This window comes from Saimiri boliviensis, chromosome 15, assembly GCF_048565385.1.
Source record: "Saimiri boliviensis isolate mSaiBol1 chromosome 15, mSaiBol1.pri, whole genome shotgun sequence".
NCBI classification, from domain to species: Eukaryota; Metazoa; Chordata; class Mammalia; order Primates; family Cebidae; genus Saimiri; species Saimiri boliviensis.
In genome coordinates, this window is record NC_133463.1 from 51,974,462 (window position 1) to 51,998,001 (window position 23,540).

Consider the following 23,540-nt stretch of genomic DNA (forward strand, 5'->3'; position numbering starts at 1 on the left):
TGTACCAGGGATCCTGGAATTCCCTGTACAGCTTGTCTGAGCTGAAGCAGGAGAACAGGATCTGGACGCAGGGAACCTAAGGCTGATTGCCGCTGACTTCCTAGAACTAAATCAAAAGGAAAACTCCAACTTTTCACACTTAAGTAACAAAAGGACCAAAGGCTACTCTCTTTGCAAACCTCCCCATTTCAGCATGGCAGATGGAAACCTGAAAGCACCTTTAATTGGTTGCTTTCCACAACCAATCAGACATTTGCATAGGAATATAATTTTGTGGCCGGGCGCGGTGGCTCAAGCCTGTAATCCCAGCACTTCGGGAGGCCGAGACGGGTGGATCACGAGGTCGAGAGATCGAGACCATCCTGGTCAACATGGTGAAACCCCGTCTCTACTAAAAATACAAAAAATTAGCTGGGCATGGTGGCACATGCCTGTAATCCCAGCTACTCAGGAGGCTGAGGCAGGAGAATTGCCTGAACCCAGGAGGCGGAGGTTGCGGTGAGCCGAGATCGCACCATTGCACTCCAGCCTGGGTAACAAGAGCGAAACTCCGTCTCAAAAAAAAAAAAAAAAAAAAGGAATATAATTTTGTGACTTCAGTCTCTGATTGGTCTCTCAGATAGCAACCAGTCAGACTGATCGGAGGCAACTACTTCATTTGCATAGGATGTATGCTGGGTGCCCAGTGGAAAACCACTAGAGGGTATCTGGACCCCAGAAGATCCTGTAACCAGTGTCGTTGAGCCACTGCTCACCCACTCCCATCCTGTGGAGTATACTTTCATTTTCAATAAATCTCTGTTTTCACTGTCTCATTCTTTCCTTGCTTTGCTGTGTATTTTGTTATTTGTTCAAAATGCCAAGAACCTGGACAAATTGCAGTCAAGACCCTCTACTGGTAACAGGGCCACTTTTAGCGCCTGTGTGAAACCTTGCCTGGGGAGATCCTCCCAAGGGCAGACAAAACAGTTCTAGTGTAGGGGCAGGATGGTAAAGGATGGAGCTGGAGCAATGTGGGCCTGAAGATAGGCCTCCTAAAGACATCCACATCCTAGTCCACAGGGCCTATGAATATGGTGCCTTCTATGGTAAGGAGACTTTACCAATGTGATTAAGTTAGGGATCTCAGGATGGGAAGATTATCCTGGATGATCTGGAGAGGCCCAATGTAATCACAAGAATCCTTACGAGAGAGGGAGGAGGATCAGAGTCAGCAGTAGGAGATGTGGTGATGGAAGTAAGAGGTTGTACTGATGAGATAAAGGGGCTCTGAGCTAAGGAATGTGGGCAGCCTAGAGAGGTGGCAAAAGGCAAGGAAAGACATTTTCCCCATGAGGCATCCAGAAGGAATGCAGCCCTGATGGGACCTTGATTTTAGACCCTGATCTTCAGAACCACAAGATAACAAGCTGGCATTGTTTTAGGTGACTACATTTGTGGTTAATTTTTTATAGCAGCTACAGAAAACTAATACAGCTTGATTGCATGAGAGTCCTGCCCCAAAGAGCCAAGGATGGGAAGGAAAGAGAAGGTGAGGGGCTGCAGGTTTCTATCTGTACTGTTGCCTCAGGAACGCTCAAATGTTAATTGATAACAATCATTAATTGAAAACAATACAGGCTCAAAGTCCTGTTTTAATAAAAGACTTAAACCAAAGTCTACACATGTGTACTAATTTTTAAGTGTCATATCTGTGCAATGACGAAAATTCTAGGTATTGTTAGCATAATGACATACAAGTAATCCTCCCACTTTTGTATTTGTTATAAAATCATTCATAAGTGTGTTACAAATAATTATTTAATCAAATAATGAAAAACCAGATGCAAGCAAGAACAATATTTTACTGGGGCTTGATTTCATGTATCTTTTTGACAAGCTCCAAACCCAATTTCTCTATATCAAAATTTCTCAAACATGTACATGTGTTTTCTGTTCCCAGGAAATAGACACCATAGTATTTTATTTTACAGTTTGAAAATTGAGGAAGTTAAAAACAGAAAATATACTAGTTCATGAGCATGGGCACAATCCTAATTCACCAGAATAAAAGGGGACTGAATTAGATGTTGTGTTCTTTCCAACTCAGCCTCCTATCATTCTCTTTATTTCATATACTTAAACATTTCCCATCTGAAATATAATTACTTCAGTTTAGATATAAATAAAAATGACTTTTTTTCCCTACTAAAGAGCAATGTTAGAAATGAGTGTTTCAGAGAATAGACAGAACAAATATCTAATAAGAAAACCTTTTCCCATAGTTTCTGGCTTATCTTAGGGGATTCTGTTAAAGTTTGGCTTGGCTGTGCATGTACTTCTCAAGATCTTTTTGTTCACATAAAGTTCATATGAAACAAATAAACAAGAAAAAAAATCACATAAAAGAGAAGGCACTTAATAATCCTTTTTTTTTTTTTTTTCAATTCCAATGATTTGAGTTGTTACTTTGCTTGAACTATTTCAGGAACTAGGCAAGGTTAGCAACTGAAACTGACTTTAACTCATTGGCGCACACCCATGCAGTGAATTCCCTTCTGGAAGAGGCCAACTCAGCACTGCTGCTGCTGAGATTCATGTACTCTACACAAAGGTTGGACTTAGTCAAAGCACTGACAGAGTCTTGTAAATTCTGAAAAGTGAAAGATCATCTGTTTGTTTTGTTTTGTTGAAGGCAAAGGTCTGGAGAAACAGGATTTGGCTTACAGGTCAACCTCTAAAGATTCTCAAGAATAAAGTAGAGAAGAGAAAATAACGAGGGAGTGAGGAAAGAAACAATCTCTACCAAAAAGGTTCAAAAAGGGTTCAGGGGACTATGCTCTACCAAAAAAAATAAATAAATAAATAAAGGAAAGAAGAAAATGTTCATGAGATATCTAAAGAACAGCTGGCCGAAATTGACCTGAAAAATGTAATTTCAAATGAATGTTCTCTCAAGTCTGGAAAGAAACCAAAACCTTATTATAAATATCCTAGTTGAGGTTTTAGAAAAACAGTATATGAAACTGCATTTCATGTGCTTTGAGTGCAATTTAATTCTTAGGTTTCCCCTAAATTCATCCCTGGAAACAGTAACTGATAGCATTCCTGGCACAGCTTAACAAAGAGCTTCGTCTTTTGGCTGAATCTGTCCTATCTGCTGTATGGACCATACATAGTTTCCTCAGAGCTTCCCAGTTCCTGTCCCCTTTTAGAAAGGATGGAAATGATATCAGCACTCCCTCTTAATGGGCACTATTTTTAAACAGAAAAATCTGGAAAAGTACAAAACAATACAGAAGTTTTTTGTTTTGTTTTGTTTTGGTTTTTTGTTGTTGTTTTCCCCCAATCGGCCTTTGTGCAGCTGACTTGGCTTCTAACATACCTCCCTCCTCCTAATCAAAATTCTAGATTGGGACTCATCAGCTTCGACAGTGGCCCAGCACAATGCATATTAGACCTCAACACAGTTCCCCTCCTCAGGGCTGGGACCATCTGCAGGCACTTACTTCAGCTGTGTGCCAGGGCAGATGTTCCCAAACACAGATATTTTAATCCTCTGGAATTCAGAATTATTTTTTCCATACCAATAGCTGGATTTAATTTTTTTAAGAGGAAATACTATAGTTAAAAATAAAAAGAGTTCCAAAATATTTAACAGAATTTGAGGAATGATTATTTCTAAAATGTAAAGATTTGAAACATAATTTATATAAAACTAAAAGCCAGAAGGATTCATTCTTGCTTCTTCCTTTTTAAAAAAAAATCCAGACAATTTGTCACCAGAAAGTTCAGCATGTGATAGCAGCTGCAGCCTCAGTCACCCTTGGAATCACTGTCCTTCCTTCTGGGGACAGAGCGCAGCACTGAGGACAGCAACACGTCTTCAATCAGCTTCTTAGGGTTTTCCTCCAGGTTCGTCTTAATTGTTCCAGATTCAGACAGTTTCCACTCCAGCTCATCTCTTGTTAGGTTCATGCTGCCAAACATCAGAGGATCGATCAACTGAGATTTGATATCTCCTTCCAGGTAAAGAAATATCACGGGCAGATTCCTTTCAGGATAACTGGGCATGCAGGTTGTTGAAACGGCTTTGATAAATTTGACATCAGGAAACTTACTGGCAAGTCCACTGAGGTGCTGATTTATCAGGGCACAGAAGGGAATTCCTTGTTTGTAAAGGTGCAAGATGACCCACAAGCCCTCACCAGCTTTGGTGACTTCTTGAACATAGTTATTCCCTGAGATCTCCAAAATTTCTCCAAATTTATTCTTCAGTTTTGTTGCTTTCCACTCAGCCAGTCTCTGCCATCTGTATATTTCAATAGCACGTTCATCCTCCTCATTAAACTCGTCTTCATGACCCTCCAACTCTTCCAAAGTCATATCTTCATATGTTGTCACCACTGACTGCTGGAGGATGCAATTCTCCCCTTCTGTCTCCTCTTCCAATTCTTTCAGAATTTTCTTGTGGGGTGAGATGCCTTTTCTGCATAAGATGTAATTCCACTAGTGCCTGCGTTGGTCCTACATCTTGTTTCCAATTGCTCAAACCTGTTGTTCTGTGGAATTCAGATTTTCTAAAAACATGTTTACAATTTAAATTTGGCTGACCCTTGCAGATATGTGGGCCTAAGTCAATCAAATCTACATTATGATAAAGGCTAACGTCCTTCCCTTTCTTAATCAAGCATGAAAAGGTGTAGAGAAAGTCCACAGTCATTTCTAACTCTTTCTCTCTAGTAGTCTTAAATCTATCTTTCATGCCAAAACTATATGTCATGGAGGAGCTGACGTGTTCAGAGCATGATCCCAATAGCAGGAAGTGTATTGAAGAATGCCATCCTTTGGGCCTCCGAGCTGAGCCTTTGTGTTTATCTAATCAGTTCTCACGTTGTAAGAGAGAGAGACTCTGTAAGTCCAAAATGAGGAGGAATGAGGATCTCTGCAAAGTCTCTCACCTTCCACTAATGCTTTGCTTCTGTGAGCACCTGCATTTCTCTGCAGTGCTTCCCCCACCACTCCTCTCACTTTTCTGCTGTTTTATTTTGCTTCATTTAATTGCTTTTTCCCTTCGGCATGTTGCTTTGCCATTGACTTCTATGTTTTAAGCCAGCAAAATACCTTTCTTTCTTCTTTCCAGCAGCTTTTGGCCTCTGGGGAAGCCTTAGTCATTTCTGTACTACATTCCAAATCAAAATAAAATGAATAATCTCCAATGCCTTGGAAGGGGCTTCCCTCGATTTTCATTGAGAATGGCTTCTTCTTTCCTCCCAAGGTTTAAGATTACTGGAAGAAGGACACTGAAGATGGTGAAAGTTCCAGAGCTCTGTCCCTCATCTTCATGGTGGTGTTTCCCAATGTGTGAAAGGCAAACCACCGGAGTTACTCAAGACAATTTTAGTGGTACATAGTTATGGTGGATTGTGGTTGTGTATTTTCATGTGCTTTACAAAAAATTATAGCTGGCACATCCAATTTCAAAGCTATTCACAGCTATAACCACTGCTTAGGGCAAGTGCAAGTTAAAATATAAAGAGGAAATTGTTTAAAGAAAGACACTAAGTAAAAAATACTATAGCTAAAATGTGATACAGTAAAAATCATGGAGATGAAACCTGAATGACAAAAGCCTGGGAAATGCTGCTTGAGGGAAATGACTGGACCTCGGAAGAATGGGACATGATGTCAGCTCTGGACATACTGCCGCCCCCTTTGCAAAGCCCTGAGCTTGGGGTAGAGGGTGGGAAAGCAGCTGTTAGCCTATGAATCACCAAGCTAGGATTCATAATTTCACACCAGGAACCAAAAATACACAGAAATGTTTCTGGATGGATAAATCAACTTTATATTTTGCTATAACCAAGGACAGCATTGCCATTAAATTTACAATGAGAAGCACCCTGATCCAAAACTCTTTCGGTGTAGAGGCTAAAGCCTAGAACAGTCACATGAGTTGGCTCAGTTTCACCCCAGGAAATGGTAGCAGAACTAGAGCTTAGACTTCGAACATGATTCGTTCTAAATCCTTCTACTATACTTTGCTGCTAGATGTCTTTTATATGCCCTAAAAGTCTTACCTGCTCTGAATATATCCAGCCAGATTTTAGAGAGTAGTAGGAGATAAAATCAGAGAGGTCACATGGGGTGGGGGAGATTGTGTCAGAACTTGAAGGCCCGTTTGAGGACTTTCAGGAGGTTCAGCCCAAAGGTGGAGCTGATAACTGTATCTAGACACTAGAGAATTAACAGTAAACAAAAGACACAACAAACTTTTCTATTGTGAAGGTTTATGTGTTAATGAAGGAGAAAGTCTGGTATCTGAAATTGCAAATCACCTACGTCTAACTGCCAAATAAGCAGCAGCCCAGGATGAGAGGATACACACTGGGAAGGGTTTCCATGGGTTATCTGGCCAGCTGGCTGCTGATGGCCTCTCTCAGCATTTCCCCACATTTTTGCTATATCCCAACAACCAAAAGCCCCCACATGAACAGCTGCACTTTCCTTAATCAATTTTTGTTTTTTTTTTTTTTCTGAGACAGGGTCTCCCTCTGTTGCCTAGGCTGGAGTTCAGTGGTACAATCATAGCTCACTCTAACCTCCAACTCCTGGGAACAAGTGATCCCCCTACCTCAGCCTCCTGAACAATGAGGACTACAGGTGTGCCCAGCACACCTGGCTAATATTTAAACAATTTTTTGTAGAGATGAGGTCTTACTATGCTGCTTAGGTTGGTCTCGAATTCCTGGGCCCAAGTGATCCTCTTTCCTTAGCCTCCTAAAGCACTGGGAATACAGGCACGAGTCACTGTGCCCAACCTCTTATCCAATTTTTAACTCCTCTCCTCTTCCTAAGTAGAAGAGGAGGGAGAAGGGTAAGAGGGAAAAATAAACTGACCAGAAAGAGAAAGGAGATAAATAAATGGGAACAATAATTCTCCTACAAAGTATTTTAAATTCTGAGCTATGCCAGGCTAAGCATGTTACCTATGTTAATATTTTATTATTATATCATTAAGTTGACAACATAACTGCATAATAATAATAACAAGCCAGTACTGAGAGTTTGCTGTGTGCCGGGAAGTAGTCTAGACACTCTGACCAACTTGATCTCACTCATTCCTCCCCACAACACCATGACACAAGTACCCACTATTATTTTTCATTTCACAGATGAAGTACTGGATGATCAGAGTAAAGTCATCTGTTGCACATCCCACAGTCAGTAAATGGCAGAGTCCAGACACAGATGTCAGGATGCTGGATTCCAAAGTCCTGGCCCCTTGTCCCGTTCAGGGAACTCCTCTCCTCAACAGGAGGCAGCAGCTAGCTCAAGCTGTCCAGCCAATGCACCCTTCACACAGGATTTTCCTTCCTGCAAATGTTCTTCTAAAAAACAGGCACCCTCACTGACCCTGTCCCTTTCATCACTTCATTGTATTTTGTTCTAAGTGTTCTGCTCAGTGCTCCATGTCCCCTGGTTGCTGGGTGAATAACTCCGGTGGTTTTTACTAGATTTCCACAACCACTGTGGTCTGCCTATCTTTCCCAGCACTTCTTAGCCATTTAATTCTCTCCTCATTATTGAAGCCAGCATGAAGCAATTTTTTAAAACATCCAATTAGCAAATGCACAGAAGGAACTGGGTCCATAATTAATTAATGGTTCTAAGACACAACAAAGCAAAAGCAAAGCCAAGGACATGGAAGGCACCAAAAACTGAAATGGCATGAGGAAGATGTCCATATTCAGGACCCCTTCCTGGGGAAGGACAAAGAACTAAACAATCTGCTCACTGATTCAAATCCCTAAAGCACCTCCACATGTCCTGGAATTGAAAAGACATCAATCACTGGGTGACAATCACAAGTGGAACATCTCTCCGCTCCAGGATGAATGGCTGCCTCTGTTGTAGTGGTGAACTGATTCTTTCTCTATTGTTTTTATGAGAGAAGTTTGGCCTCTCTTTCCTCTCACAATTTTCCAACTCTTTTAGACAGTCTTTCTAGGTAGATGGTCCTAACCTCTGGGATTTCTTGCTCTTCCCCAAGCAGAAGTCAAGTTAGAATACCAGGATTTAAGAGATCAAGCTAGGATGACTGCGGAGACAGAAAAAGGGAAAGTAGTAGAGGAATGCCCGAATTCACAGATGGACAGTTGCTCTTCTTTTTTGGAGAAGAAAGGAGGGATTGGATAGAAGTCCATCCCGATCGAATTCTCGGAGACATCAACTTGTTCTCCAGCACACTTGTTCTCAGTTTTGAACTCCTATAACTTAGGGTAAAGTGTAAACTACAAGGGAGTGCTAGCACTGTTATTAGTGAAAGTGCTGTCTTTTCATTAGGAGGAAATAGGGATTCTGTTTGTTTTATTAATTTTTTAAATTGCATTTTAGGTTTTGGGGTACATGTGAAGAACATGCAAGATTGTTGCATAGGTACACACATAGCAGTGTGATTTGCTGCCTTCCTCCCCATCACCTATATCTGGCATTTCTCCCCATGCTATCTCTTCCCAACTCCCCACCACCTGCTGTCCCTCCCCTTTTTTCCCCCGGCAGACCACAATGTGTGATGTTCCCCTCCCTGTGTCCATGTGTTCCCATTATTCAACACCCACCTATGAGTGAGAATATGCAGTGTTTGATTTTCTGTTCTTGTGTCAGTTTGCTGAGAATGATGGTTTCCAAGTTCATCCATGTCCCTACAAAGGACACGAATTCATCGTTTTTAATGGCGGCATAATATTATGAACACTAGTTGCTGCCTGAAAGATTAGAGACAACAAAACAAATATCCTGAACAGTATAGCAAGTTCCTGCATCTCACAGGACATCACCACCATGATATACTTGCTGGTAGTGAAAATTAGAAGCCCTATATAGACCATGACAGTTGTAGGAATCCTTTACTACTTTTTCTTACCTGCAGACTAATTTCCTTTTATTTTTATATTGGACAAATGCCAGCTTTCAGGGCTGATCTCTACTTAAGGGAGTGTATGTAAAACCACTCTATCTACCACAGACTAAGCAATTTGCTTAATACCATGGCAATGGATACAAGTAATGTTAAATGAGAAGGAAAATAAAATGTCACCATGACATTTATAAGACATAGTACTATTGCTGCTGCTGCTGCTGCTCAAATAAAATAATAGTAAATACTATTACGCATGTTGCTAAGCAATGTTGCATCCTCAGTCCTTAATAACTGCATTAGTAACACAAGATGGGACAAACTACATTTTTAAATTGATGAGATGTTTTGCCTTCTTTGAGTAATCAGCCTCAGCAACGGATGGCTTCCAGCATAAAGCAAAAGTGTCCCCTGGCTAGGATATGTATCAGAGCTCAGTGGTAAATTTCCTATTGGAAAGACTAAAGGTTCTCTCTGCTAACCCACTCCCCCACAAAGTCTTCAGGTCTTAAGTAAAAAACAAATAAATTCATAAATAAGCAACATGCTTTCCCTGAAATGTCTCCTCTCTGCTATTGTATAAGTATATTCAGCAAGTGCTAGAAAACTGCAAATTTTAAATACAGTTAAAGATTTGAAGTAAAATACAACTTTAAATATATATCCTCTGATTCAAAGATAATACTGATTTGAAGGATCTTATGTGAGGATCACCAATATTGCAGCAGTCCCAGATTCCGTATTAATGACAACCCTCTGGTTTACAGCTACTACTAGAAGCTTGCTTAGGGTGAGCTGCTAACTAATGACTTCTTGTCCCTCGCCTCCCTGCCCCCAGTTACCCAGCATTCCTGGTTACCCAGAATTCCCAATTATTCAGCATTCCCCTATTATCCAGCATTCCTAGTTACCCAGCATTCCCAATTACCCAGCATTCCCCCATTTATCCAGCATTCCTGGTTACCCAGTATTCCCCAGTCATTCTGCATTTCCCAGCTACTAAGTAAGCATTAGCCAAAAATAGTCTACAAGGAAATAACCTTTTCAACAGGATTTTACCAATGGAATTCTGGAAGCTTTCATCTCTTCAGTGGAGCAGTATTGTGTAAAAGATACTGTGTATGAATGTTATAACATAGACCCTGGAGCCAGACTACCTAACAGAAATTCTGATCACACAATTTCCCATTTAAATGACTTTGGGCAAATGAATGTCTTTGTGCCTCTTTTTTCCTCACTGGTTACTGCAATAATTAAATAAGTTGATATATATAAAGTTCTTAGAGCAGTCCCTCCTTCTGGCTCTGGGGAAGAGCTATTTGAACACCTCCCCATCAAAACAAGCAAATACTCCATTTAGTAAATGAGAAAAATGCTGACCCTAGAACGTACTCGTAGGATCTGTATTTATTGCTTTTATATTTCTATTTGTTGCTTTTATATTTCAGAGGAGCCACTGATCTGATGAAGCTAGAAAATACTACGTTTTGAACTCCTATAACATCAAACTGTTACTAATTATGGTTCTGGGCATATGCCATATGTTTCCCAGAAATAACAAATGTTCCATGGAAAAGTAAGTAGCTAAGGGTGGGAAAAACATATAGTAAATGTCCTTGTTTTTCTTGGCTGTTAACATTAATATAATGAAACATTCAGTGAAAACTATGAGCATTCAACTGCAATTTCCTACCACTTCAGAAGACATTCTTGAACTACTGAAAGTCAGAGACGTTATGTTCAAATAGCATTGTCAAGTAATTTATTAAGAATCTTTTTTCATATGTTCATCACATGTACCCCAAAACCTAAAATACAATAAAAAAAAAGAATCTTACATTTTAAAATTTGAAAAATGTTACTCTGTCACATAGAAATTACATTGGTAGATGCTAAACTAACTCCATGTGATTCTCATTTTCAGAAATACAATTTTAGACTGTTCAAGATTCAGTGTATCTCCTTGAGCTGTATAATAGAAAGCTGTTTTGGTTTTAAATATAATTTTGTTTTTTACAGGGGTTCCCTTGTACAAGGAACACATTTCTCTCATACAGTCTTGCTATTTAAGAGGCTGTTATAGATTTCTTTTAAGCTTCCTTTATTTTACTTAAGTGAACTTGAAGTGAATTTTTACAACTATCTAGTGAAGAAAAATTAAATTATTGATCATGTGATCTTTATTTATAAAGAGGTCATACCAGCCCCAGGAGGCTAAAATTCTGTTTTCTTTTAGTAGATTTTATATTAAAGAACATGTATTTTAAAAATAAATCAGCCTGATAGTCCCATTTATTCTTATTTTCTGTTATAAGTAAAGTATGATGATCTTATAGGTGTTAAAACGTGACCAAGATCTGGTCCAAGCAACTTTGGAGGCAGGAACTGATATCTACAGAACCTCTGCATGTAATCAATGTGCTGCTATGTGACAGTCAATGCCAGGTCCTAGGATTATGATAATGAAAACAAGCAGCTCTAGGTTCTGTCCTCATGGAGCTTATAGTCTAAGACAGCACTACTTTAAGTGTGTACAGACCAGTCTTATACTTCAGTAAGGCAAATACAGATATTGCAAGTAATTTTCAATAAACTTTTATACCAGCTGGACATTGCTGCAGCATCCAAATGTATGATCAAGTGAACTCATCTCATTGAATGTGATATAGAATGGTTTGGAGATTGCCAAACTTGCATGGTGAGTTTCCTGTGGTAGATTCTAAGTACTAGTCATAGGCAGAAGGACACCTATTGACTTGTGATGAATTGGAAAGTTTTTTAAAAATCTAGTTCTTCCACAGATACTTTGAAAAGCACTAGTCTAGTGCTTTCAAAGCATTATACAAAAAAAGAGAGAGTTTAATTCCAACTAAAAAAGTTTGAGAATGTCTTGTAAAATAAATGATTCTTAAGAGTGAATTGGAATTTGAGGGGTGGAAATCACAACATGAGAGAGGCTATGTAGGCCGAAAAGTGCAAAGATGACCCAGGCCACCTCATTCATTATGGCTGGAATATGATATGGGGACAGGGCAAAGGGAGGTAATGAAGGTAAATGTGAAAAGATTGATTGCAGCCAGTTACTAGAGGGCCTCAAATGTCATGAAAAGAAGGTAGAAGTTTATTTTTGAGATAATCAGAAGTCTTTTTTCTTTTCTTTTTCTTTCTTTTTTTTCTTTTTTGAGATGGAGTCTTGCTCTATCACCTAGGCTAGAGTGCAGTGGCGTAATCTTGGCTCACTGCAACCTCCACCTCCCGGGTTCAAATGATTCTCCTGCCTCAACTTCCCAAGTAGCTGGGATTACAGGCATGCACCAACATGCTCAGCTAATTTTCCTTTGTATTTTTAGTAGAGATGGGGTTCACCATGTTGGCCAGGCTGGTCTAGAACTCCTGACCTCATGATCTGCCCACCTGACCTCATGATCTGCCCACCTCAGCTGGGATTACAGGCTTGAGCCACTGGGCCTGGCCTGATAATCAGAAGTCTTCAATACTTCTAAACATGATCATGACACAAAAGAAGCTCTTTTACAAATAATATTGGCTTCATTTGAACTATATGTGACACTTTAAGGAAGGCAGGAAGCTTTTAAGTGAGTAAACAATAACAGTAAAAAGGAATTTCACTTTCGTAAAACCACCTAACAAAATAAGTATCTATTAAAATAAAAAATACAAAGAAGGAATTTTATGTAAAAATAATCTTTTTAAGGGTGTCATATATTACTCACATCTATAAGTACATTTTTGCAATTTGAAGTTTTCCCCTGCACCACAGCTTAGTAAAATACCACTTCAGAAGATCTAATCATTTATGATTTAAGTGATTTTGAAATACCATTTCTTAGCTTTACAGTGACAGATAGAACACATTCTTCCCATTTTCAGAAACTTTGATTAAACCGCAGATTATGAGGGAACATTAAACTAGTATACTATTATAATAAATTACACTAAAATGTCAAACACCATCACCAAAGGACACAGAGCAGCACTTTTTCTCTCTGTTGTTCTCAGCTTCCTATAAAACTAGAATTGATTTCATTAAATGTACGTCATTTAAGTCTAATTTAAGTTTGGTGCCAGGGCACCAAAAGGCTCTTAATTCTTGCAGCTGACTGAAATGGAGTCTTTGTGACATGAAGACACTCATAAACGTATCTTCTTAAGAAATAGTTGAACCACTAAGTAAGTTTTAAACTTTGAGGGTAAAATTTTTTAAGGTTTTAGCAAATAAAACAAGGCTCTCAAAATGTGTAACTCCCAAAAAAACATATTATCACATTAGAATTTCACATACTTGGCTGAATAAATATCTAATTATTTCATCTTATAATTCTGGTTTCATAAGGTCATCTTTAATTTGGATGTGAGAATTACAGAACTGTAAAGATACCGTCCTGTAAAACTGAAAGCTACGCATTTAGAATTGCACACATTTGAGATACAGCTACAATACAAGGCTAAAACGAAGCAGTGTGAATCACTGAAAAGGATGCACTAAAGCAGGGTTCTCAACTGAGAGTGATGTTTGTCCTTTCCAGGAGACATTTGGCAGGGCCTACAGATGGTTGTCATGGCTGGGGCATCTACTACTGGTACCAGGATACTGCAATACATCCTATAATGTGTAAGAAAGTCCCTTGCAAAAGAATTATCTGGTTCAACATGACAATAGTGCTATGTTGAGAAAAACCTGTACTAAAGGATCAGCCTAAGAACATGCCCATCATTCCCCCCAGCTCTGAGATTGTTGGCATATGCTGTGGTCTGAATATTTGTGTCTGCCTCCCTCCCCAAATTCTTATGTTAAAGTTCTAACCTGCAAGATGATTACACTAGAAGGTGGAGTTTGAGGCAGGTGATTAGGACATGAAGGCGGATTTAGTGTCCTTATCAAAGAGACCCCAGAGTATTCATTTTCCCCTTCTACCATGGGAGGATACAGCAAGAAGGCACCATCTATGAACTAGGAAATAGGACCTCAATAGACACTGAATCTGCCAGCACTTTGATCTTGGACTTCCCAGTCTCAAGAACTGTGGGAAATAAATTTCTGTTGTTTATAAGCCACCCAGTTTATGGTATTTTGTTATAGCAGCCTAAACAGATTAAAATAACATACACAAAAATAATCACTTTGATTCATACAGTAGAAAAGTCAGAAACAAGGAGGTTCCTGAACTGATCATTATTATGCCTCCCTTTGATATAATGAACTACTTATATCAAACCCTCTGACTTTGCAAACAAGACCTGAAGGTAATCTTCACTGGTGCCCTAGTATAATTCCATTGATGTTAGTAATACTCTGTATGTAGCTATGTAAACATCATCAAAATGTAGCATCAAAAAGTCTTCCAGCAGACCTTCATAAAAGACAGGCACAGTTGAAAACCTGAAGTAAGGTTCCAGGCATGTATTGTTTTCTGTGTTGTAAGTCATTGATAACTTTAAGAAGCAATATGAAATAACAGCTTTTGAGAATGTGGGAAAGAAATCCCTCTCCTTAAATGTATATATTGATTCTAAAATATGAACCTTTTCTAGAGACACTAAATGTGCAAAATGTATAAAGCATATTAAATATATAATAAGATATAATAAGATCTTTTTGTAAGAAGAAATAGAAAGAGGCCAGATGTGGTGGCTCATGTCTGTAACTCCAACACTTTGGGAGGCCAACACAGAAGAATTGCTTAAGGTCATGAGTTCTAGACTAGCCTGGGCAACACAGTGAGATGCTCTGACTCCAAAAAAACACAAAAAATTAGCTGGGTGTGGTAGTGTGCACTTGTAGTCTCTGCTACTTGGAAGGCTGAGGCAGGAGGACCACTTGAACCCAGGAGGCTGAGGCTTCAGTGAGCCAATATTGCACTCTTGTACTCCAGCCTGGGCAACAGAGTGAGATCCCATTTCAAAAACAAACAAAGAAAATAAAACCAAAGAAACAGAAAGACTCTGAAATGCTCTCCCTCTCAGACCCTTCTCCATTAGTGTTAGACTCAATGAGTTTCATTTAAGTCTTCATCTTTGTCCCTTCCTCCTCCCCTCACCAATCCAGAATGAAGTAGAAGGAGGACAATGGGATCATTACTGCCTCAGAAAGAAAAACAAACTAATACATAGCCTGGTTTCTCACATTTTCCTCTCTTGGAATTTCTTCAAAGACTTTGACTGTGAATTAGGTACTATGAAGGACACCTGTCCTGAGCATCTTCTTAGGACTTCTAGAGCATATGCCTTTATTTAACTAAACAGAAGAAAAACCACATTTACATACAATGCAATTTATATTTGAAAACATTTTAAAATTCCATCTAAAGACACATATTACTTACTTTTAAGCAAAAGCTTAGTATAAAACCTATATATTTGCCTACTGGCATACTATCTGCCTGTTTCACTAGAATTTAAGATCCATGGGAACAAGGATTTTGTCTTGGGAATATTGGCTGGGTGAGTAAATGAATATCTTCTCCCTATCAGCAGAGTCATTACACAATTGTAAACTCCTTTTATTTTTACAGAAGACCATAGTGTAATAAATTACTCATGTTGGTTCACTCATTCATTCTCTACTAAGTCTTTCATGATCTGGCTCCTGCCACCTCTCTAGCTTTGCCCCATAGGATGCCCACCTTGCTCTCCAGCAACACTACCTCTGGCTCAGTTCTTAGTAAGCTCCATACTCTATTCTCTGCCTTGGAACCTCTGTCATGGCCATTCTTCTGCCTATCTCCCTAGATTTCTGCAGGGAAGCCTTCCCTGATCCCCACTGAGACTAGGTGTGATGCCTGCATTTTATAGTTTCATGGTTCTTTGTTTTTGCTGTTGTTGTTTTCTACCGTGGTACTTAATACATTTGTAAAATTTATTTGTGTGATTCTTTGATTAACATTGCTCCCAACCCCATTCCTCTCAGCTGCATGCCTTCCTGTCCCTATTAATATCCCCGCCATCTAACACAGTGCCTGTCACATAGCAAATGCTCAATATATATTTACGGAATGAATAAATGAATTATGCTTCTAGAAACAAAATCTGTTACCAAATATGTAAGTCCATATTATAGCACATAATTCATCCCTAGGGCTCAGGTTAGTAGCTACTTAATCAACATTTGTTCATTAATTGAAATCATCATTCATCTCCAGTAAACACCATTCTCTTATGTCTATATGACACTAAAAATTTGTTGCAAAATTCCTGGGAAATAAACTACTCTCTTTCTATTTTTTTCTACATACAAAAGCAGTCTGTTTTTGTTTTTGTTTTCACCGAATTTATTAGCTGTTTTGGCATTAAGAACATGACTGGATGGAAAATACTTGGCAGGGAATCAATTACTCGGCTGATCAGTATTTGTCTCTGTGGCTATATTTGAAAATATCTGGAAGTATACTTTAATTATCCTCTGAATATTCGGTGTCTTGTGCTGTCAGCCTCTGAGATAATCTCTCTCCATATTATTCCTAAATGAAAGGTGTCCTGTTGACAAAAATCAGTGTTTTTTGACAGAGGGGAATTTGTAGGACATTGAAAATACAGAATAATAATCTCCCAGACTAAAAGAACTAAAACAGCATTCATTCTTTTAAGAAGGGGAGCAACAAAGTCCTTAGCTTAGAGAACTACAGAAAAAATGAAATTCCATGTAACATCCTATAACTGAGAAGCTAGTCACATGGAGTCTTGGGAAGAACAGAGATTTCTTGGGGACCCAGAAAAAACAATCCAGGCTCAAGGAGGCTAAAGAGAGATATCCAACCCACAGGAAATCAGTAATAATTGCAATTCTAGAGTCTATTCATATATCTTGCTTTCAAATAATTTCTTCACAGGTATTCTTCCCATCTATGGTTATCTGGACTTCTGCCACTAGGCAATTTTACTAAATTGTCTGAAATTCTTGAACAAAATCCCAAAAAGCCCAGAAGATTTGGGCAATATTTGCTAAGTCAGGCCATTCTTACGGAAAGCCATTCTAAGGAAGTTGAACACCTGTTGAAGAGGTCACCCTCTTCCCTGTCTTGCTCACTACTCTCTCGAGCCCACTGTAGTCAAGCAGAGAATGACTTCTTCACTGGCCCAACAGCTTTTCTGTCAATTTCTCATCCAAATCATCCTCATTTGGGTCTGGCAGATGCTGCAAACCTGCAGCGTGAACTCTCATGGTCTCCCTTTGCTCCATGTGAATGAAAGATGAAGTCAAGCTTATTTGCAGCTCACTCTAGTAAGGAATTGCTTGCCTGTGAGACAATAAACACAGAGAAGGACCCACGTGCTGCAGGAGGAACAGAAATGACTAGGAGCTAATAGCACCATATTGATTCACTACACCTCCATGTCAATGGAAAGTGTTCTTATCTTAAATCCTACTCAAGCTGTACTGTCTTAGGCAAAAACACACATTTTCCTATTATGCTTTAGCTTGAAGTCAGAAAGAGCCAAAGAACTAAAGCAATGGCTACTGCCATGTCTAGGGTTGTGATATCCATAAGCAGTTCAACCAAATTATCTCAAGAAGAAGGAGCTTCCTAGACTGCCTGATCATTACTAGTTACAATGCACAACTCTATCCTGGCCTCCAGGAGAAACGCAATAGGGCTGAGACTTAGTTCTCAATGCCACGAGGGAAAAAACATTAGATTTTATTGAACATGACTCAACAATTTTATTACTCTTCTGTAGGACTCATTAGAAGGACTGGCCTACCAAATTTAGAATAAAACATTTTCACTGGGCCAGATATGGTGGCTCACGCCTGTAATCCCAGCACTTTGGGAGGCTGAGGTGGGCAGATCACCTGAGGTCAGGAGTTCAAGACAAGCCTGGCCTACATGGCGAAATTCTCTCTCTATTAAAAAATACAAAAATTAGCTGCACATGGTGGCAGGTGCCTGTAATCCCAGTTACTCAGGAGGCTGAGGCAGAAGAATTGCTTGAACCTGGGAGGTGGAGGTTGCAGTGAGCAGAGGTCATGCCATTGCACTCTAGCCTGGGAGATAAGAGCGAAACTCTGCCTCAAAAAAATAAAAATAAAAATAAAAATAAAAATAAAAATAAAAATAAAAATAAATTCACTTTCACTTTTTTATCACATCTAGGTGAGCCATGTTGCTCAGCTAGTACTTAATTAAACCATAGAGACTTAATGGGGGAAAAGCGGAATGAAAAGAGCTAAGAAAATTCAAGTTTCATTTGATATCAGCTTATCTGCCCTGCCCCCATTTATTGTCTTCATACACAACTGTTTCACCAAGTAAATATCAGATTAATATTCTTGCCTTTTTTCCAAACAGGCACAAAGCATATTACTGAGGTCTAAGCCATATGACTTTGCCTGTAATTCTTCACTAGCTCTTATCTGGGCCCATTAGCTTATTTTGAAAAGTTTCCAAGAAATTCAGTAGATTTCCCTTCCTGAAAAGCCAATTTCCTAACTGTTTAATGAGATGGCTTTTGAGACTCATATCAACAAATTAGGAAAGTAATAATGTTCCTATTCTAACAGGAAATTTACTATTGCTGGTGCTGCTGCCTTAATTATACTATAATAAAATTTCAAAAGAATCTTTTTTGAATTAGAAAACATCCCATCTACTTGCTACATAACATCCTCTTCAATTTTCTATACTAAATGAGTCCATTTGGAAAGCAAGGAGGGGTATATATTACCTTTTTTCCAGGAATCAACAAGCCAGGTTTTTACTTCATTATCATATATCCTGTTTTGTTTTGTTTTGTTTTATTAAATCTCTTATACTTAAATAAGGTTTCCATTTAATCAGAGTCACCAGAAAACAGAATAGGAATTTTTTAAAATTAAAATGGGTGCATAGCTTTCTTTTCAGTAACATACACATTCATTAAGAGTTAAAAATGGAAATGGCTACCCCATGACAAAGCTTATTTTTCTACTTAGCAAATACAAATATACAAACACACAGAAACCTATCTAGGATGCATCTTTGCATTTTGAATCATAATTTACACAACTTAACCCTTTCAAGAGACTAAAAAACTAACTCACTGTATGCAGTCACTCAGTGCCTGGGATCGCGAGGCCTTCCTCAGTATCACAACAGATTTTAACACCAGGAGTTCAGATGCCCTGCAACTGAGAGCACTCATAGTTAGTGAATATTGTACTTGAACATTTGACAGCTCTGTACAAGTTTTGGTGAGACTGTCACTTTTATTCCTTTTGTAGTTGCCTTCGCAAACAGGAAACAGGAAACACACCTACAAGAACACTGACATGTGTCAGCCTAATTGCTCTTTGGTTCAAAGTACTCAAGAATGAGTCTTGTAACCCAAGGGTAACAGGCACAGTCCCCAAAGAGCAGAAATCAGCTCTGAGCATCTCACTGTCAACTCCTCCAGATAGATGCTCTGCAGGCAATTTATTACAGGGAGAAACAGGCATGTTTAGTAACATTTAGGCCTTATGGCCTTAATTCAGGAAGGATAGGAACTTTAGAATAAACTCATTTAAATATTAATATATACATATACACATATATTAAATATATTACTTAAATACATAAATTATTTAAACATATAATTTAAAAGAATAATATGTTAAAACAATGTAATATATATATATATATATATATAAATTTTCATGGAATATACATATAGAAACAATCACTTAGAAATCTTTTGGTTACAAGTAACAGAAAACCCAGCTCAAACTCACTTATAAAAATAAATAACAAAATAAGGAAATATTTGGTTCATTGAGCTGGGGGAAAAAACTCAGAAGTAAGATTGCTTTTGGGAAACCAGAAGTTTGTTGTATCATTTGATTCTAGGCAATTCTCTTGATACAGGTATTCTTTGTCAATTGGCTTCACCCTCAGAGTGCTCCCCTCCTGGTGCAAGAAAAATGGCTGTAGCAGTTCAAGATCACATGTCTATTATCCAAGAGGGTAGTGTCAGCATCATGGCAGTCCCGGTGAAAGTTCTGAGGTCATTCTGATGGCCCATTGCTGACTCGGCCACTGTATTTTGGGATCTCATATGTCAAATGGCTTAAACTAGCCAAGGCTTAACCCTGGAGGTAAAAGCAGGGTCAATCCAAACAAAAATCACATAGAGAGACATTGGGGGTGCTTAGAGGAAAGAGAAAGGGGGAAGGGGATCAACAAATACTTGACAATAATCTAAAGACTGATATTTAAGGACGTGTATCTATAAAAACCCTGGTACTCAGGTTATCTGCAGATGTCCAAAATAGAGTGAGTGAAAGTTCAAAAGATATTAATGACCCAAGGTTCTAACCTTTAGTTGGACTTTATTTTTTCTTTTTCTTTTTCTTTTTTTCTTTTTTTTTCTTTTTTTTTTTTTTTTTTTTGCCAGGGGAGAGGAGGAAGACAGAGTTTCACTCTATCACTCAGGCTGGAGTGCAGTAGAGCAATCACAGTTCAGTGTAACCTCAAACTTCTGGGTTTAGGCAATCAGCCTGCCTCAGCCTCCAGAATAGCTGGGACTACAGGCATGCCTGGCTAACTTTTTAATTTTTTTATAGAGATGAGGACTCACTATGTTGCCCAGGCTGGTCTCAAACTCCTGACCACAAGTGATTCTCCCACCTCGGTCTCTCAAATTGCTGAGATTATAGGCATGGACCACCATATCCAGCCTGAACTTTCTCTTAACATTGGATTTGCTCTTTAAGAAAATAGTTCAGAATATTTCCACTCTGTTTATTAAATACATTTTACACTGTATGAAGCACTTTTACATTTGATCTTCTATTTTGTCATGCAAACAACCCTGTCAGTAGTGGGCAGGCATCCCCACTGGAAGCTTAGACAGTGGGACAGACACTGCCAGTTGCCTATCCAATGACAACTGGCAGAACCTTGATTTTGTCCAGGGCAAAAATTGGCCATGTTAAAATTCAGCTAAGAATAATGGGCAAGTAGAGCAATTTTGGTTCTGGAGATGCAAACCGACGTTACCAGGCAGGGCTCCCGGAAAAGCACTTTCAAAGATCTCTGCCATTCACTTTTTGTTCTTTGCCCTTCCTCTTCATCATGCCTGCAACTCTGATGCAAAGCTGGAGGAAGAGCTAACTCTTGCAGTCATGAAGTCACAAACATGAAGACAAAAGCCACATGCTGTGAAGGAAGCCTAAACTGAAAGCAGGAGCCATTGCACTGGGCCTGGCTTGCCTGCCCCTGGGCTGTTAGGTGAGAAAAAGTAAATCCTATTTGGTTAAGCCACTGTAGAAGGGTTCTTGTTACAGGCCACTGCACATAATCCTAACTGATACAAAGAGGTTGCTCAACCAGGTGATGACAGATCAAGGCTTAAACACAGGTCTTTTTTTTTTTTTTTTTTTTTTTTTTGAGACGGAGTTTCGCTCTTGTTACCCAGGCTGGAGTGCAATGGCGCGAACTCGGCTCACCGCAACCTCCGCCTCCTGGGTTCAGGCAATTCTCCTGCCTCAGCCTCCTGAGTAGCTGGAATTACAGGCATGCGCCACCACACCCAGCTAGTTTTTTGTATTTTTAGTAGAGACGGGGTTTCACCATGTTGACCGGGATGGTCTCGATCTCTCGACCTCGTGATCCACCCGCCTCAGCCTCCCAAAGTGCTGGGATTACAGTAAACACAGGTCTTTAGACTCACTGTCCAGTGATATTTCCAATAAACTGTATTGCAGAACCCATACTCTGAATAATACACAAACAGGCATTTTAAATGCATGCTTTTTTTCCCTCAATAAATAGCTTATTTAAATGATCTGAGTCATAGCTCAAATGGTGAGAGGGGATTCATTGCTTTTTGTTTGTTTTCCTTTTTAACATGTGACACTCAAACATTTGCAACATTTCTAAAGCAAATGCCTTGGCTACAGCAAGGGAAAGCTAGGTCATTTTACCAAAATTTATTTCAAGGCTACCTAAGGAGGAATTAGCCAGCTTTCCACATCTTGTCATGGATGAGGGTTTCCTTCCTTGACTTTCTCATCCACTTGGCTATTAAAAGATAACAGGGTTCTCATGAAGTATGGAATAACTAAGCCAAAAGTTAGGGAGGAACCATACCCAAAGATTAATTCCAGAGGAATTAAGGATTTCGGTGTAAAAGTTTTAAACTTTTAGAAGAAAATACAGAAAAACATCTTTCTCATCTTAAAATGGGAGAGAAGTTCTTAAGGCACAAAAGTGTTAACCATAAAAGGAAAGTGGAGTTGATAAATTTGCAACTATAACATGAAGAGCTTGTGTTCATCAAAAGGTACAATGAAGAAGGAAAAAACACAAACCAATATGTGAGACAAATTTGAATGAAACACCAGTGTTGAGATTATATAAAAAATATTATATATCAGTCATAAAAAGACAACACAACAGAAAAAAAAAAAGAGCAGCAGATCTGACAGGCACATCACAGAGAAGAAAAACATGAATGGTGAATGGATGCAGGAAAAAATGAGCAATCTCATCTTTAATTAGGAAAATGCAAATTAAACTGATAGTGGGGGTAGAAATTGATATAACCACTCGGAACAATTTAACCTTATCTTATGAAGCTGAATGTTCTCATAACCTCCATCTGAGCAAATCACTCCTATGTATATTCTCTAGTTCTATGGTTTGAATGACAGTGTCCCTTCTAAAATTTATATTAAAACTGAATCCCCAATACAACAGTTTAGAGAGATATGGCCTTGGGAATGGTGATTAAGCCATGAGGGTTCCACCCTCACAAATGGGATTAGCATACTTATAAAAGGGATCCAGGTAGAAGGGAGTGCCCTTGGCCCTCTGCCCTTCTGCTGTGTTGAGGACACATTATTTATTCCCTCCAGAGGAGACAACACTCTTGGAAGCAGAGACTAGGCTTCATGAGACACGGAACTTTCTGCAGCTTGATCTTGGACTTCCCAGCCTCAAAATGATGAGAGATAAATTTCTATTAGTTACAAATTACCCAGTCTCAGGTATTTAGTTATACCAGTACAGACAGAGACATCCAGAGAAACTCTTGCATACTTTCCCAGAAGACAGGCACAAACATTGATTTTTTTTTTCAAAACAGCAAAAAGCTAGATTTAACACAAATGTCCATCAACAGGAGAACAAGGAAATAACTTGAGTGACAGTCATTAAATGGAATATTAGATAACATGGAATATCAATAAACCACAGCAGCATGCAACAGCTTGGGTACACCTTAGAAACATAATGAACGAAAGCAAACAAGTAACAGCCAACTACATACAAATGGCACCTTTTTTCACATAAAAATAAGTCCAAAAATAGCAAGACTGAACAATATTTTCGTTGAGGCAAACCCATATGTAATTGTTTTTAAAGCTCCATATTATTTTATCACACATGTATATCTATGTTACCACCACTACAATCAAGACACAGAAGTGTTCCATCACCACACAGAACTCCATTCTACTACCATTTTATAGTTATACCCACCCCATGGGCCCCCATTCCTTATCCTTGACAATCACTTATCTGTTCTCCATCTTTATAATTTTGTCATTCCTAGAATGTTAATAAATAGAATCATATAGTACATGACCTTTGGACATTGTTTTTGTTTTTTTCCACTTAGCATAATTTCCTTTAAATTCATCCAAGTTGTTGCATTATTGGTG

At 38.8% G+C, this 23,540-nt stretch overlaps 1 protein-coding gene and 1 pseudogene across 4 annotated transcripts in view; both read right to left on the reverse strand.

Moving 5' to 3' along the window:
* Positions 1–23,540, reverse strand: part of NCALD (neurocalcin delta) — a 467,458-nt gene that overhangs the window by 200,127 nt on the left and 243,791 nt on the right. For 2 of the 4 annotated variants that reach the window (XM_039464488.2, XM_074386988.1), the window contains exon 3: positions 18,939–19,025. The exons of the other annotated variants lie outside the window; for them this stretch is intronic. The gene's annotated coding sequence lies outside the window, so the exon portion shown is untranslated. The remainder of the gene's footprint in view (positions 1–18,938; positions 19,026–23,540) is intronic. 4 annotated transcript variants of the gene reach the window in all.
* LOC101030809 (phosducin-like protein 3 pseudogene) lies at positions 425–8,528 on the reverse strand (annotated as a pseudogene).